Source organism: Lycium ferocissimum, chromosome 6 (genome assembly GCF_029784015.1).
Source record: "Lycium ferocissimum isolate CSIRO_LF1 chromosome 6, AGI_CSIRO_Lferr_CH_V1, whole genome shotgun sequence".
In the NCBI taxonomy this organism is placed as follows: domain Eukaryota; kingdom Viridiplantae; phylum Streptophyta; class Magnoliopsida; order Solanales; family Solanaceae; genus Lycium; species Lycium ferocissimum.
The window spans coordinates 73,411,400-73,425,399 of record NC_081347.1 but is presented as its reverse complement, the minus strand read 5'-3'; the positions used below and the strand labels follow the sequence as shown (position 1 = coordinate 73,425,399).

The window sequence follows — 14,000 nt, the reverse complement described above, 5'->3', positions numbered from 1 at the left end:
TACGACGGCACAACCGACCCGCACGAGCACGTGACCTCATATGCCTGCGCCATAAAGGGCAATGATATGGAAGAAGACGAAATTGAATCGGTACTGCTGAAAAAGTTTGGGGAAACTCTGTCAAAGGGAGCGTTGACATGGTACGACCATTTACCCGAACACTCGATCACTTCGTTCGAAATGCTGGCCGACGCCTTCGTGAAGGCGCACGCCGGTGCCATCAAGGTGCAGGCCCGTAAGGCCGACATCTTCCGGATTACACAAAGGGACGATGAGTTACTGAGGGAGTTTGTCTCCCGGTTCCAGAGGGAACGGATGGAATTACCCGGTGCCGCGAAGAACGGGCCGCACAAAGCCACGAAAGGGCTCAATATGCTAAGTTCGGTTGCCTCGCCAAATCAAGGAAAACTTGCTAGAATACGAGGCCGTAACATGGGCCGATGTCCACAATCGATATGAATCGAAGATTCGGGCAGAGGATGACCAGCTCGAGCTCTCTCCAAAGAAAGTCAAAGATGAACGAAGCTTCGAGAAACCGAGAAAGTGGTCACGAAGCAAAAATCCGAATCGGCTAGAGAAAGGTTTCGGCCATACTCGCACCCGAGCGATCAAATTTCAAAACGGAAAAATCAAGGGAAGGCCCGAGCCACCCCTCCGGTCGGGGTAGCAGAATGGACACGCGCCCGCTGAATAACCGGGGGCCCTCGTTCAGGAGCGAAACCGGGAGTTCGCCCAAAGAATAAAGGTCCTCCGAGGATTTCGGAATACAACTTCAACGCGCACTTCGGATCTTGTCTCGCCGCTCTGGCCGTGTTTCGGATGTTCGGTGGCCAAAGCCGTTAAGACGATCCGGCAACGGGACCCGAGCATGGTTTGTGAATATCACGGGACCCACGGTCACAAAACTGAGGATTGCCGCCAATTGAGAGAAGAGGTGGCCCGGTTGTTGAAAAACGGCCACCTCCGAGATTTATTGAGTGAACGAGCTAAAAGCCATTACAAGGAAAGAGAAGTTCATCGAAGGATCGAACCGGTCGAACACCAAGAAAGTGATCAACATGATAGTCGGGGAGTGACACCCTAGATGCCCCTAGAATGAAACGGACTAAGATTTCCATCGTTCGGGAAAAGCGAACCCGAGACCATTTATCCGAGCTTCCATCTCCTTCGACGACGCGACGAAGAGGCGTCATTCAACCACACAACGACGCATTGGTAATTTCGTACTTATCTTTAAAACTATGGTTAAACGTATCTTGATCGATCCAGGTAGCTCACCCAACATAATTGACGGAGAGTGATCGAACAAGCTAGGTCGTCGATCGAATCGTACCGGCAACCCGATACTCACGGTTCAACATGGCGAGCGAAACCACAAAAGGGAGATCTCACCGCCGCGAGCATCGAGGCCACCATTCAACAAACCCCGTTCTACGTGATCGAAGGGGACACGAAGTACAATGCATTATCAAGTGCACCTGGATACATAGCACGAGGGCGGTGCCTTCAACATTGCATCAAATGCCGAAATTCCCCACCTGTAGAGGAGGAAACCGTCCGCGGTGAGCAACCCGCAAAGAAAGAGATGTTCGCCGTAAGAATCAAGACCCCCCCGCCCGAGGAACCGTCCCGGGGAAGGAGGGTTCGACCGGACGCCCCCAATAGCAATCAAAGAATATCGGGGAGGACCCGGAGTACGGAGACGATGACTTCGGATGCCCCGATCTTTTGTCACACCGATGACTCGGACGCAACCAAGTCGACCATAGAAGAAGCCTGGAGCGCATCATCCCGTTCGAGTTCCTACCGTACAGAAGGTATACCGGGCACGGGCTTACCCCGAGCTCGTGCACAAGTTAATTGAATTTCTTCGAGCTAACGCCGATTGCTTTGCATGGTCACATATAGACACATGACAGTATATCACTCGTAAGTAGCTTCACACAAGCTCACTGACGGCGTAAGTTCTCCCTGAAGCGTGGGTAGAGGCCCATGTCGAGTCGAAGCATGCCTTCATCAAGGACGAGGTAACAAAGCTTTTAAATATCGGTTCTATCCGGGAGGTGAAATACCCTGATTGGCCGGCTAACGCGCGGTGGTACCCAAAAAAGGTAATAAATTTCGGATGTGTGTCGATTATAAAGATTTAAACAAGGCGTGTTCGAAGGATTCATTCCCGTTGCCGCACATCGATAGAATGATCGATGCCATCGCCGGACATGAAATGTTAAGTTTTCTCGACGCTTACTCCGGTATAACCAAATCCGACGCACCCGAGGATCAAGAGAAAACGTCCTTCGTAACCCGACACGGACTTACACACAACGCTCATGCCTTTCGACTAAAATGCCGTAACTTACCAACGCCTAGTTAACGAAATGTTCGAACAACATGTAGGAAAAACGATGGAAGTTTATGTCGACGATATGGTTGTTAAGTCCCCGGAAACAAGAGGACCATTTAAAGCATTTGCAGAAACCTTCGATGTGTTCGCGTATACAAATACGAAGCTTAACCCGAGAAGTTGCGCTTCGGAGCGAGGTCCGCAGTTTTTGGGGCTTCATGGTGTCAAACCGGGAATCGAAATCAACCCGACAAAATCAAAGCCATCGAGGACATCGAGGTCGTGAACAACATAAAAGGGGTACAAAGGCTTACCGGAGAATACGCAGACCGAGTCGCTTCATATCAAGGTCCTCCGACAAGTGCCACCGTTTCTTCTCTTTGCTCCGAAAGAACGACTTCGTATGGACACCGAGTGTCAAGAGGCTCTCACAAGAACCGAAGAGGTATTTGACCAGCCCCCCGTCGTCGCACACACCGAAGGCCGACGAGCCGCTTTTTCTCTACCTAGCTGTCTCCTGTGAGTAGCGGTAAGTGGCGTTTTGTCCGGGAGGAATCGTGCACGCAATTCCCGTCTATTATGTAAGTAGAACTGGGGATGCAAAACCCGCACCCTCATTTGGAAAAAATTGGCGTTAGCATTGGTGTCGCTTCCGTAAAACTCAAACCCTATTTTCAATGCCACCCTATACGTGTTGTGACCACTTACCCTTTGAAAAATATTATGCATAAACGGGAGCTGTTCGGTAGGTTAGCAAAATGGGCAGTCGAAATCAGCGGTTATGCCATCGAATACAAACCCCGAACGGCCATCAAATCCCAAGTCTCGGCCGACTTCGTAGCCGACTTTGCCCCAGCCTTTGGTCCCCGAGGTCGAGAAGCGAACTCCCATCGACCTCGGAAATATCACGGCATTTGGACTCTACATACGGACGGGCCTCGAACCTTAAAGGTTCCGGCCGGGAATCGTCCTCAAAAGCCCACCGAGATATCATCCGACAATGATTAGAATCGCTAAATTAACTAACAATGAAGCCGAGTACGAGGCTATGATCGGCAGTTCGGAGCCGGCTCGAGGCACGGGAGCCGAACTTATCGAGGCTCGACGCGACTCGCTCGATCGCAAATCGGTGAACGGTGTTTTCGAGGTTGTGGACGAACGGACGCAAAGGTACCTCGAGAAAGCCTGTGTGGTACTCCACCAATTTAGAGAATGGACCGTACAGACATACCGAGGGAACAACAGCCGAGGCCGACGCCTTGGCAAATCTAGGATCATCGGTTAACGAGGAAGAGATCAACCTCGGTCGACAGCCGCACTTGACGAACACCGCCAGAGACCGGCGAGCCGAAATACGCACGACGAGCTCGACTCGGGACCGGCGTAACAAGTACGTCGACTACTCGCGCGATGGCAAGCTCCCGAGTGATCCAAAAGAATCGCGATCACCACGACCAAGGCCGCGCGCTTGCTTAGCGGACGACCAACAGACGGCGCTCCTTCCTCGACCCCCGGCCAAATGTCCGGGACCGGCGAAACGGAGTACGTGATAAGAGAGATACACGAGGGAACCCGCGGCAACCACTCCGGCTCGTGCTTTGGTTCGAAAATTAGTCGTGGCGCTATTACCGGAATCGAACGGACGAGGACGCAAAAAGCTTTGTCCGAAAATGCGAGGGCCGTCGAAGCACGCCCCGACGATCCATCGGCCCGGGAGCTACCGCACTCGGTGATCTCACCCCGGCCCTTCATGAAGCGGGAATGGACATCGTGGGCCCGCTACCCCAAGCGCCGTGTAAGGCCCGTTTCATTCGTTTATGACCGACTATTTTTCTAAACGGGTCGGGCCACGTGCCTTCGAAAAAATAAGAGGTAAGGAAGTGATCGACTTCATACGGGATCACATCGTCGCCGTTTCGCATCCCCGCCGAGATAACTCGTGATAACGCCCCCGCCCGCGGGGCGCAAGGTCAACAGCTTCCTCGAAGGATCAAGATCAAGAAAATTGTATCGACCCCGTATCACCCATGCGCGAACGGACAAATCCCACGAATAAAACAATAATCCAAAGTCTAAGGAAGAGGCTTCAAAGCGTCGAAGCACCGTTGAGAGACGTACACGGAGGTGCCGCGGGCTTACAGACCACGTCCAAATCGAGCACCGAGAAACTCCGTTCTCATTGGTATACGGGGGCCGAAGCTTTATCCCCGCAGGCCGCGAACCGACTCTCCGTTTGTGTACTCCACCGGGAGGCAAACGACGAAGCCATGGCCGTGAAACTCGACCTCGCGACGAACTACGCGAACGCGCGTCTATTCGCATACGGCCCAAAAACAAAGAATGGAAAGGTACTACAACCGAGATCCGCCTCCGCATTTCCGAGCGGGGGACTCGTGCTTCGAAAGGTCACCTTGCACACCAAAAACCCCAACGAGGGAAGTCGGGTCCGAATCGGGAAGGCCCGTACAAGGTATCCGCATAACGGCAAAGGATCGTACCAGCTGCAATCAATGGACGGCAACGGTTACGCAACAACCGGAACGTGGCTCACCTAAAGAAATACTACTCAAGGTATGGGCCATATTCTCTCATTAACCTTTCTCATTTTTGCAGAAGTCGAGAACGGACGGGAAATAGAATCTAGGCTCGAAAACACGTGTCGCACTCTTTTCCTTAGTACGGTTTTGTCCCAAAGAGGGTTTTCCGACAAGGTTTTTAACGAGGCAACAAGTATAACGTGTTACCGAACAAGTATGAAGGGGCAAAACGAGCACTCACCCGAGTAAAATAACAAAGACTCACCCCTGCCTTAAGGCTCGGATCAGTGCTGGGGGAGTACCGTGCCCACACCAACGACGACACCGATTAAAGTGAATAGGAAGATCCAAAATTTGCTACGGCAAAATAAGGCCCGGCCACCGGCCATAGCCTCCAATGTAAGGACCAAACGATCATAACGAATCGTGTCCCAACCAAAATTTGCTACGGCAAAATAAGGCACCGATAGCCTCCAATGTAGGACCAAACGATCATAACGAATCGTGTCCCAACCAAAATTTGCTACGGCAAAATAAGGCCGGCCACCGGCCATAGCCTCCAATGTAAGGACCAAACGATCATAACGAATCGTGTCCCAACCAAAATTTGCTACGGCAAAATAAGGCCCGACCACCGGCCATAGCCTCCAATGTAAGGACCAAACGATCATAATGAATCGTGTCCCATTTTTACTTGCTACGGCAAAAGAAGAAAGAGTCAAAACTCTCGTATGTACAAACGATTTACAAAAATAAAGTTGTCAAAAGCTGTCAAAGTTAGCAACTCCCTGTTAAATTGTACTCTACAAAATAGCAAAGGCTACCGGCCAAATGTTCGATAAGACCCCCAAACGGGGGCTGACACTTTATTAGCCAAGGCTAAAAAGATACCGGCCCTAAAACAAAGCCGAAGTAAAATGTCGACTCTAGTAGAACGGCTCGGAATTCGAGATAACCGAACTCTCGAAGAGTCGGTAAAAAACCGAACAAGCATGATGAATCGGTGACCACGAGTCACCTTACCGTGAAAACGGACCAACAATCGCAAGAAAAAATAATGGCAAACATACAAACGAAGAAGCTGGAAAGATACACTTTTCATTTATATACAACGGGTGTTCTTTACATCGAGAAAAAGAAGAACGAAAGTTCTACGAAAATGAAGAATAAAAAGATAGATGCCAAAATAATGGCTCTACACTATCCGGCATGGCTGAGTGAGGATGAATGCTCGGATTCGGTCCGCCGAGTCATCCGACTCGGACCCGAGAGCGCGGTCGGCCTTCTCCTCCATCCTCGGGGCTTCTAGTATCGTGGCCGGAAGGTTCTCGAGGCCATGCCCAACTTGCTCGAGGCGAGGCGCCGAGATTTCCACTTCTCATACTCGGCGACAATAGCGGTACGAGCCTCGCCGCCTCCACACTTCTCCATGCTTCCTCCAAATCGGCTTCGCCTTGGCTAGTTTGGCTTCGGAGTGAGCCCGTTTCTTTCGAGGTCATCTTTCACACGCCGACCGCATCCAACTTGGCCTTAAGACCGTCATTGGCTTTATTCGCCCCTCGAGTTCGCCCGATACCCTCACATATCCGGCCCGCTCCTCGCCCTTTCCTCCAAAATTCGCCGCGCTCGTCGAACAAGGCAGCCTCGTACCTCGAGCCGCCGGCCTTCCTGGGACAAGCTTGTAAGATCGGCCTTCACCGAGTTCGCCCTCTCCCCGGCGCGGGAAACCATGGCCTCGAGCTCGTCCAACCGCGCAGAGAATCGGGTGTTATCCCGCTGGGGGCGATCTTGCTCGCCCCCAAGACTCCCTATAATCGGTCATGGCGCTGTGTCGCTTGCCAAACGACGGTTCTCCTCCTTGGCCGCATCAAGCTCTCGGGCGAAGATTGGCTAGCACGGCCACCCGCTCAACTCTCCCTCCTTCTCGCCGGGAGAAGCGTGTTGATATTTCTCCGTCTCCCCCCCGGGCATCGAGTCGGCCCCGAGGTCGTCATCTCGTGTCGAGCACGGACGAAGGCCTCGTTGACCAAAGACCACACTCGCGTATAAGACAAACCAAAGGACTTAGGCAAAAGACGGGATGGCATTCCGAGAATAATGTGCCAGGATGGTTAAGAATCTTACCCGCTGCCCGCGCGTGCATACCCTCGTTCATAAGGCACCGCCAAGCGACCCCGGCCATCTTGCGTTTGTCCGAATCCGAGACAAGGGGACGCAAATAGCTCGCAACGCCCACGGGCGTGATAAGAAGCTAAAGTCTTCGGGGACGGTGACCACCGCCGACGGTCCTCCGAGGTTCCACGCCGGGCCGGGAAAACATTCACCAAACCGTCCCCGGCACCCGCATTCCGATGCTCGGTTGGCCGCCTAGCGACCCGGGAATAGGAAGGCGACCGAAGCCCGCCGCTTCACAAGAAGCCGAGGAGTCCCCAAGAACATCTCCTCGAAATCATCAACACGTCGAGCCGGGGTGGATGACTCGGAGCGGCCTCGATGTTCTCGGCGGGCGCCGCAGGCTCCGTAGTCACGGCAGCTCGGGTGTGGACGGCACCCACGGTGGCCTCGCATCCGGCTCTCTCCGCCTACGCTTTCACCGGCCTCGCAATAACCGCTTCCCCGATCTTTTCCTTTGCAAAGAGTATCCTCGGTAAGAAGTTTCACCCGAAATGTCGACAAAGTCAATCGACCGAAGAGGACCGGTGAAAGTATTTCTTCCGCACCGATCGGGGAGCAGGGACCAACGGCCTTCGCCGATAGAAGGAAGGGCCGGACGGAGGCCGTCTCCTCCGGACGGGGGCCACGCAGGGGACCGAACCGACCCTCCGAACGACGATGTCGGCTCGCTCTCCTCCCTCGAAGACCGGCAACGCCGCGTGCCTTCTTCCTTTTTGGAGTCGTCACCTTGTCGAGGACCTCTTTCTTTTTGCGCATCATCGAGGATACGGAAGAACCCGCCGTGTCAAACCCGACGACGACGTAGGCGGGCGGCTCCCGGCTCCGCCTCGAGGCCACCGAGCCCTTGGGCAAACCTGAAAGGCGAAAATAATGGCAGAGATGGTGAATTCGAAGAGGCCACGGATAGTGAAGAACGCGATGAAACACTAAACAAGTATAAACGTGTTACCGTGGTTCTGCGCTACCCACCGACCGCGAGACAAAGGGGCCCATGTCCGATTCTCGTAGGATACCGGCGGGAGGAGAGCAAGAAACTCCATTCACTCAAGTCTCGGATAACGAGGGGACGTATCCGTTGGTCGTGAGAGCAAGAAGAAAGCAACGAGTCAACAAGATCAAAAAATGGATAAAAAATGACTAAGTGCATAAGTGGCGATCGCCCAAAGAATCGAGCTTACGCTTATTGTTCCATTTCTCTCGGGAAGGGCATATAGTCCAAGGGATGATGTCCCTCGCCACTCGACATACCTCTCTAGCCAACCCCTATCCCGGTCCTCGTCCATCTTCGAGAAGAACGGGTTCCGCCGCGCTGACAAGCTTTATTACGCCGCCCCGAAAACCCTGGGAGTACAAGCGTATCAAATGGCCCAACAGAATCCCTTCTCGCATTGTTAGCTAAAAATCGAGACACGCAACGACCCTCCAAACGATCGGACCGATCCGCGCTAAAGTCACACCGTAGGTTCGCACATATCGAGGATGACCGATCAATCGGGGATCGATTTCGAGGGTAAAAGGTAAGTGTATACGAACAAAAACCCTTCTCGGTGATCGGTGACATTCATCCGGCCCGTGCAAAACCCCACGGCGGTATCCCATCCACAGCCGGCCCGAACTACGTCGAGCCTTTTCCTCGAATCGACGGTGGTATCGCCTCACATCGTATCCCCGTCCGAGACCGAGGACGCTTGTCGACCTCGAGATCTTTGTTAAAATTGAATTTGGCCGGAATGATATCCGAGATCGCGAGCTCGATTTTAGCCGGCGATGCAGACCGGACTCCCGGGTGACGTCGGTGGAACTTCGGGAAGTAGATTCGACATATCGAAAATACGAAAGGGGAAGAGTTGGAAAGTGAAAAGGAAGGAGAAACTTAGACTCGGAACAACGAAACAAAGAAAGACTCGAACCAAAGCAAGTGGCAAGAGCAAGTGCCTCTTTGCACTAATTTCGAGTCGATGATTCAAACAACAAATCGAATGCAATCGTTAACAATTTGTGAGAGAGTGTAAAGGAATATAGAGAAAAGGGGAGCAAGAAGAGAGAAGAGCGTGAAAAATGGCAAAGGAACGGGTGACGGGCCTTATATAAAGCGAGAAAAAGGAACGGTTACCGAGGGTAACCAATCGCACGCCGCCGCGTGTCCCTATCATTAATGAGAGGCGACGTGCGTACGAGCAAAAGGCGGTGGGCGCAGGCGTTACGTGGTCATTCCCGCCAAAATTTAAAAGATAAGAACGAGCCGCCGAGTCACCGGTTTTCTATGGTTATTCACTCCCCGTTACCCCGACGGATCGGATAACGAAGAGCGAGGGGCTATCCGTGTACGGAAACCGGATATAGCGTAAACCGGTGAAGTGATGACCGGACGGGAGAAGTGAGGAACGCGCCCGACGACATTCGAGCCGAACCGAGTAGCGCTTGTACCGAGCCGAGCCGGAGGAGCCGCTTATGCCGTAGCCGAGCAAGGGCGTCTTTCGGTCCCGTATGGCCGCGGGGCCGTATAATCGTTGGCCCGGTGGTCGTTGGTCCCATAGCCGCCGTACGCGAGCCGCGCGCGCAGTGTCCCGTCACGGCCGCCCACCAACCACGCGTGTGTCGACGGCGCCGCACCAAATCCCACCAAATCCGTTCGTAGCCGTCCTCGTTATTATTATTTTTATTCATTTCACATTGTATGAAGCCCATGGAGGTCGCACTATAAATAGGGACACCCCCCTCCTTTGAGGGGTTGGCTCCTTTACATTTCAAGAACATTTGTAAGAAAAGAATCTCATATACTTGCTCTCCCTTTCATTTACTCGCCAAGGCCGTTTTCCTTTCAAGGATTATTGCTAATCGTATAATACAAAGGTTGCTCATAAAGATCTACATCTTTGGCCGCTCCATTGGAGAGCCTCCTAATCTCTATTTCCTTTAACTTACATACGTCAAGAACAAAGCACATATCCTATACCCACTTACAAATTCAATTGATTATATACGACTAACCAAGTCAAAGAAAGTATTTGAATTTTGGGACTGAAAATCCAAACTTAAAAAAACATCTGAAGTTCACTTACTTGCACAGTTAATATGTCAAATTGTTTGAAGTTCAGCTTTGGCAAGTGAAACTTCTATCATGTATGTCTGAAGTTGATTCTAAAGCCGCTAAACTTATAAGAATTTATAAACACATGCAATAATGACTAAAATAAGAGTCCTAAAATTCGTTATCCGTGCACTTGCCCGCACAATAAACACATCATGTCACTTAGAACAATACATGCTTTAAACATTTAGGCATGTTTAAAATTACTATTTGAGGGTTATTGGAGAGCGGAAATTACGATTGTTTCATTTTGATAAGTATGTTACTTCTGTGAGAAAAGTTCAGGTTTTAATTTTTCAAATCGTTTCTCGATATATGAATAAATTAAGCAAAACCATGAAATTCAATTGAAATTAACGTGACTAATTATCTTGTATTCAATTTCTCTCGGACAAAAATAGATAGTTTAATTAAGATCATTTAGATATTGTTAAAATCTGAGTAGATGATTGTGCGTTTTAATATATAATTAGCGTTTTTAGATATTGTTAAAATCTGAGTAGATGATTGTGCGTTTTAATAAATAATTAGCGTTAACCACTGTATGGGCGAGGGGTCGCTTCGCGTGTGTGTGTGTGTGTATATATATATATATATATATATTAAATCCGCTTGATTTTTTTTTTTTCGTGTGTTACTTCTTTATATTTTGAAATCTCTTAGTGATACCCTACCTCCTCGAATGTTACCTTTATATAAAGAATACCATTAATGTATGCAATACTGCAAAGTACATGGCCTGTTGCACTATTAATGAGAAATAATGCTTAAAAGTTAATTTGAATTGTTAATTATAAAGAGAAATTACACCATAAGTCATCGTATTAGAATTAAGCACATAAATAGCATAACTTTTTTATATTCTTCAAAAATAACATCGTTTTATTACATTTATAACATATAAAAAAAGTATGTTATGAAAATGAAATATCCCCAAATCAAGATTCAATGATATCTTTTATTCTTCATCTTCATTTATCTCTATTTTAATTAAGGGATAAATCCATCATTTATCTCTCTTCATTAACGATAAACATTTATATTTTTCACTTATCTCTCTTCTTCAACCAATATATCCTCCATGTGCTATTACTAAACCCTCTACTTACAGTTTCCTTTCTTGTTTGATTCAAGTTACAGAGAATTTACTTTAGATTTAATGTTAGTGAAAAAAATAGTACCCATAATATGTTCCTTTAAACTCTGTCACGATGTACGAAGGCTTGATGACTTTAAACTCAATCACATTGATCATCTATACATACAAGATAATACATGGAATATACATAATATAATTTAGTATACAATGTATATTAAAATTATACCATGTATATAATATTTAATATAGAACATATAATCAATTTATGAAAGGTATACATAATATATTGCAAGGGGTGTAAAAAAATTATACCAATAATATTCTACGTCTAACAACTTCATTATACCACATATAACAAATTACATAAGTAATTTACATAATATAATTGGTCTATAAAATAAAAAAAATGTTGCACTTTCAAATTGTGGAGGAATTATAAAATGGAAAACTGTGACAAAGAAAAGAAGTTACAGGATATAGAGTCCCACTAAATAATTAGATGATGTCGGGATTATTATGCCCTTCATGTACGGAGGGCTGCCTTATACATAGGAAATTGCTTAATTAAATTGCTATGAAATGTTTATTGCATTTACCTATTAAAAGTATGTAAATATTTTCATTTTCTTGTCCACTTACGTTTTTTTCCCAATTGGAAAACCTCGTGCCTAACTGAAGCCCTAACATGCACGATTGAAAAATAAGTATTGTGATGTTCCTCTAATTAAATGAGCTATGTATAGTTTAGTATATATGTTTTAGAAGTCAACAATAAAATACTATGGATGTAATTCCTTTTAAATAGTCACATGCTTCAATCGAAAAAAGTAGAGCTGAAATCGTGTTAATGTATATTATTTTTAGTGGGGTAACATGTCTAAGTCAATTTATATGAATTAAGTATTATTGGAACAGTCTTCTTTAAAAATGTTTGGGAGATAGAACTCAAATTATTAGTTGTAACACTAATAAGATGTCTATAAATTGTGACCTTTGTATAATGTCATTTTTTCCCTTCCTTGGAAAGAAGAAAATATTTCTTATCCCCCATGAATCGTCATAACAAAACATAATTTTTCAATTCTAATCGATTAGGGTGTAGCTTTGAGTAACATATCTGGAAATACCGCTTGATACCTTATCAACACTATTTCGGGAGTTTTGGGTGTTGCTTTATATGGTTCTAATGAACCAACATTAAATTTTGAAACATTAGTTAATCAGTCATATCCTGTGGTTTTAGAATTAATCTCTATATTGGATTTTTTATTGCTTTTCCGTCAAATCGCCCATTATCCCTCTACATACATGGTTACCATATACCTATGGAGAAGCACACTACAAGTCATGCTATCTTATTAAAAATGGGAACGTATGGATTAATTCGAATCAATATGAAATTACTAGAATAGCATGATAAAAATCAAAGATTATGTCCAATTTGAAGCGATCTCAATTGATCCCTCGTTACTGCTCCTTTGAGCAGTAATAGGTAGGGATGACAGGATTAAATAGTCACATGCTTCAGTCGAAAAAAGTAGAGCTGAAATCGTGTTAATTTATATTATTTTTAGTGGGGTAACATGTCTAAGTCAATTTATATGAATTAAGATTATTGGAACAGTCTTCTTAAAAATGTTTGGGAGATAGAACTCAAATTATTAGTTGTAACACTAATAAGATGTCTATAAATTGTGACCTTTGAAAAGGAAGAAAATGCTCAAACAAAAATTTTCAACAAAGCTTGAACTACATTTGTAGAATGACATTGGGTAACCATGGCTTTGTTCGTGCTATTCTTCTCATGACAATCACTAGTCAGTATCCATCTCACTTTATATTTGATTTTAATCTTACATCATTGTATTCGTGACTAACTCTATAATTACAAATGTGATTTTGTGTATCATATTTCATATATGTGTATGTTCAAATATGCATGATGTTAGATTATGTGTTTTTCATATTATATAATATCGCATAATTTTGATAATTTATATTTGTGATATCTTTCAGTGAATTTGATATGGTTCTCTACAACTCAAGTTATGGGTGTACGAGAGACTAGCCATGATCTCTTTGGACTCCAAAGGAGGCTACTCCCACAACGAAATGATATAATAACTTGTGGGAGTATTTGCAATAATGACAGTGATTGCAGTGGTTGCTGGCTTTGTTGTAACTGTAGACCAAACTACTTTGAACCAAACGTCTTTGGTGCTAATACATGTGCACGTTATTAATAGCAATGGTGCCCCATGGGACTACTGCAAATCCATGTTATGAACTTACTATATATTTATGTTATTCCCTGCACTTTTCTTGTTTCATCGTCTTTAAATAAAGTCATGTGATGACATTCTATTCATGAATAATAATAGACTCGACTCTGTAGCTAGTCGGGCTAGCTTTTATGTACAAAGTTATTGCATATGAAACCTATTTGAATTGTTTTCTCGTGTTGACTTTATTTAAAATCAGTTGCGTCCACTTTTCTCTTAAGCAATGTGGATTTAAAGTTAAAGAGTTTGGATTGGCTCGGATTCAGTTTATATGTTAAAAGTTTACTAAAGAAGTGTAGATAATTGATTTCGAATCCAGTTAATCAAATAAGTGGTGGTATTTGGTGAATGTGTTCTTGCAAAATCTTTGTAAAAGACACTAGTGAACAATCACAAGAAGCAAAGTTCAAGTACAAACACCAAATAAAATTGGTCAATGAGCCAGCATCAAAATCGTTTTGGAGTCATTATT

General features: G+C 46.2%; 1 long non-coding RNA gene across 1 annotated transcript; it reads left to right on the top strand.

The window, feature by feature from the left end:
- The first annotated feature begins 12,948 nt into the window (after window positions 1-12,948).
- On the top strand, window positions 12,949-13,723 carry LOC132060401 (uncharacterized). Its single transcript, XR_009415929.1, has 2 exons — window positions 12,949-13,063; window positions 13,263-13,723. It is a non-coding gene; the product is annotated as an uncharacterized LOC132060401 (long non-coding RNA).
- The last annotated feature ends 277 nt before the right edge of the window (window positions 13,724-14,000 follow it).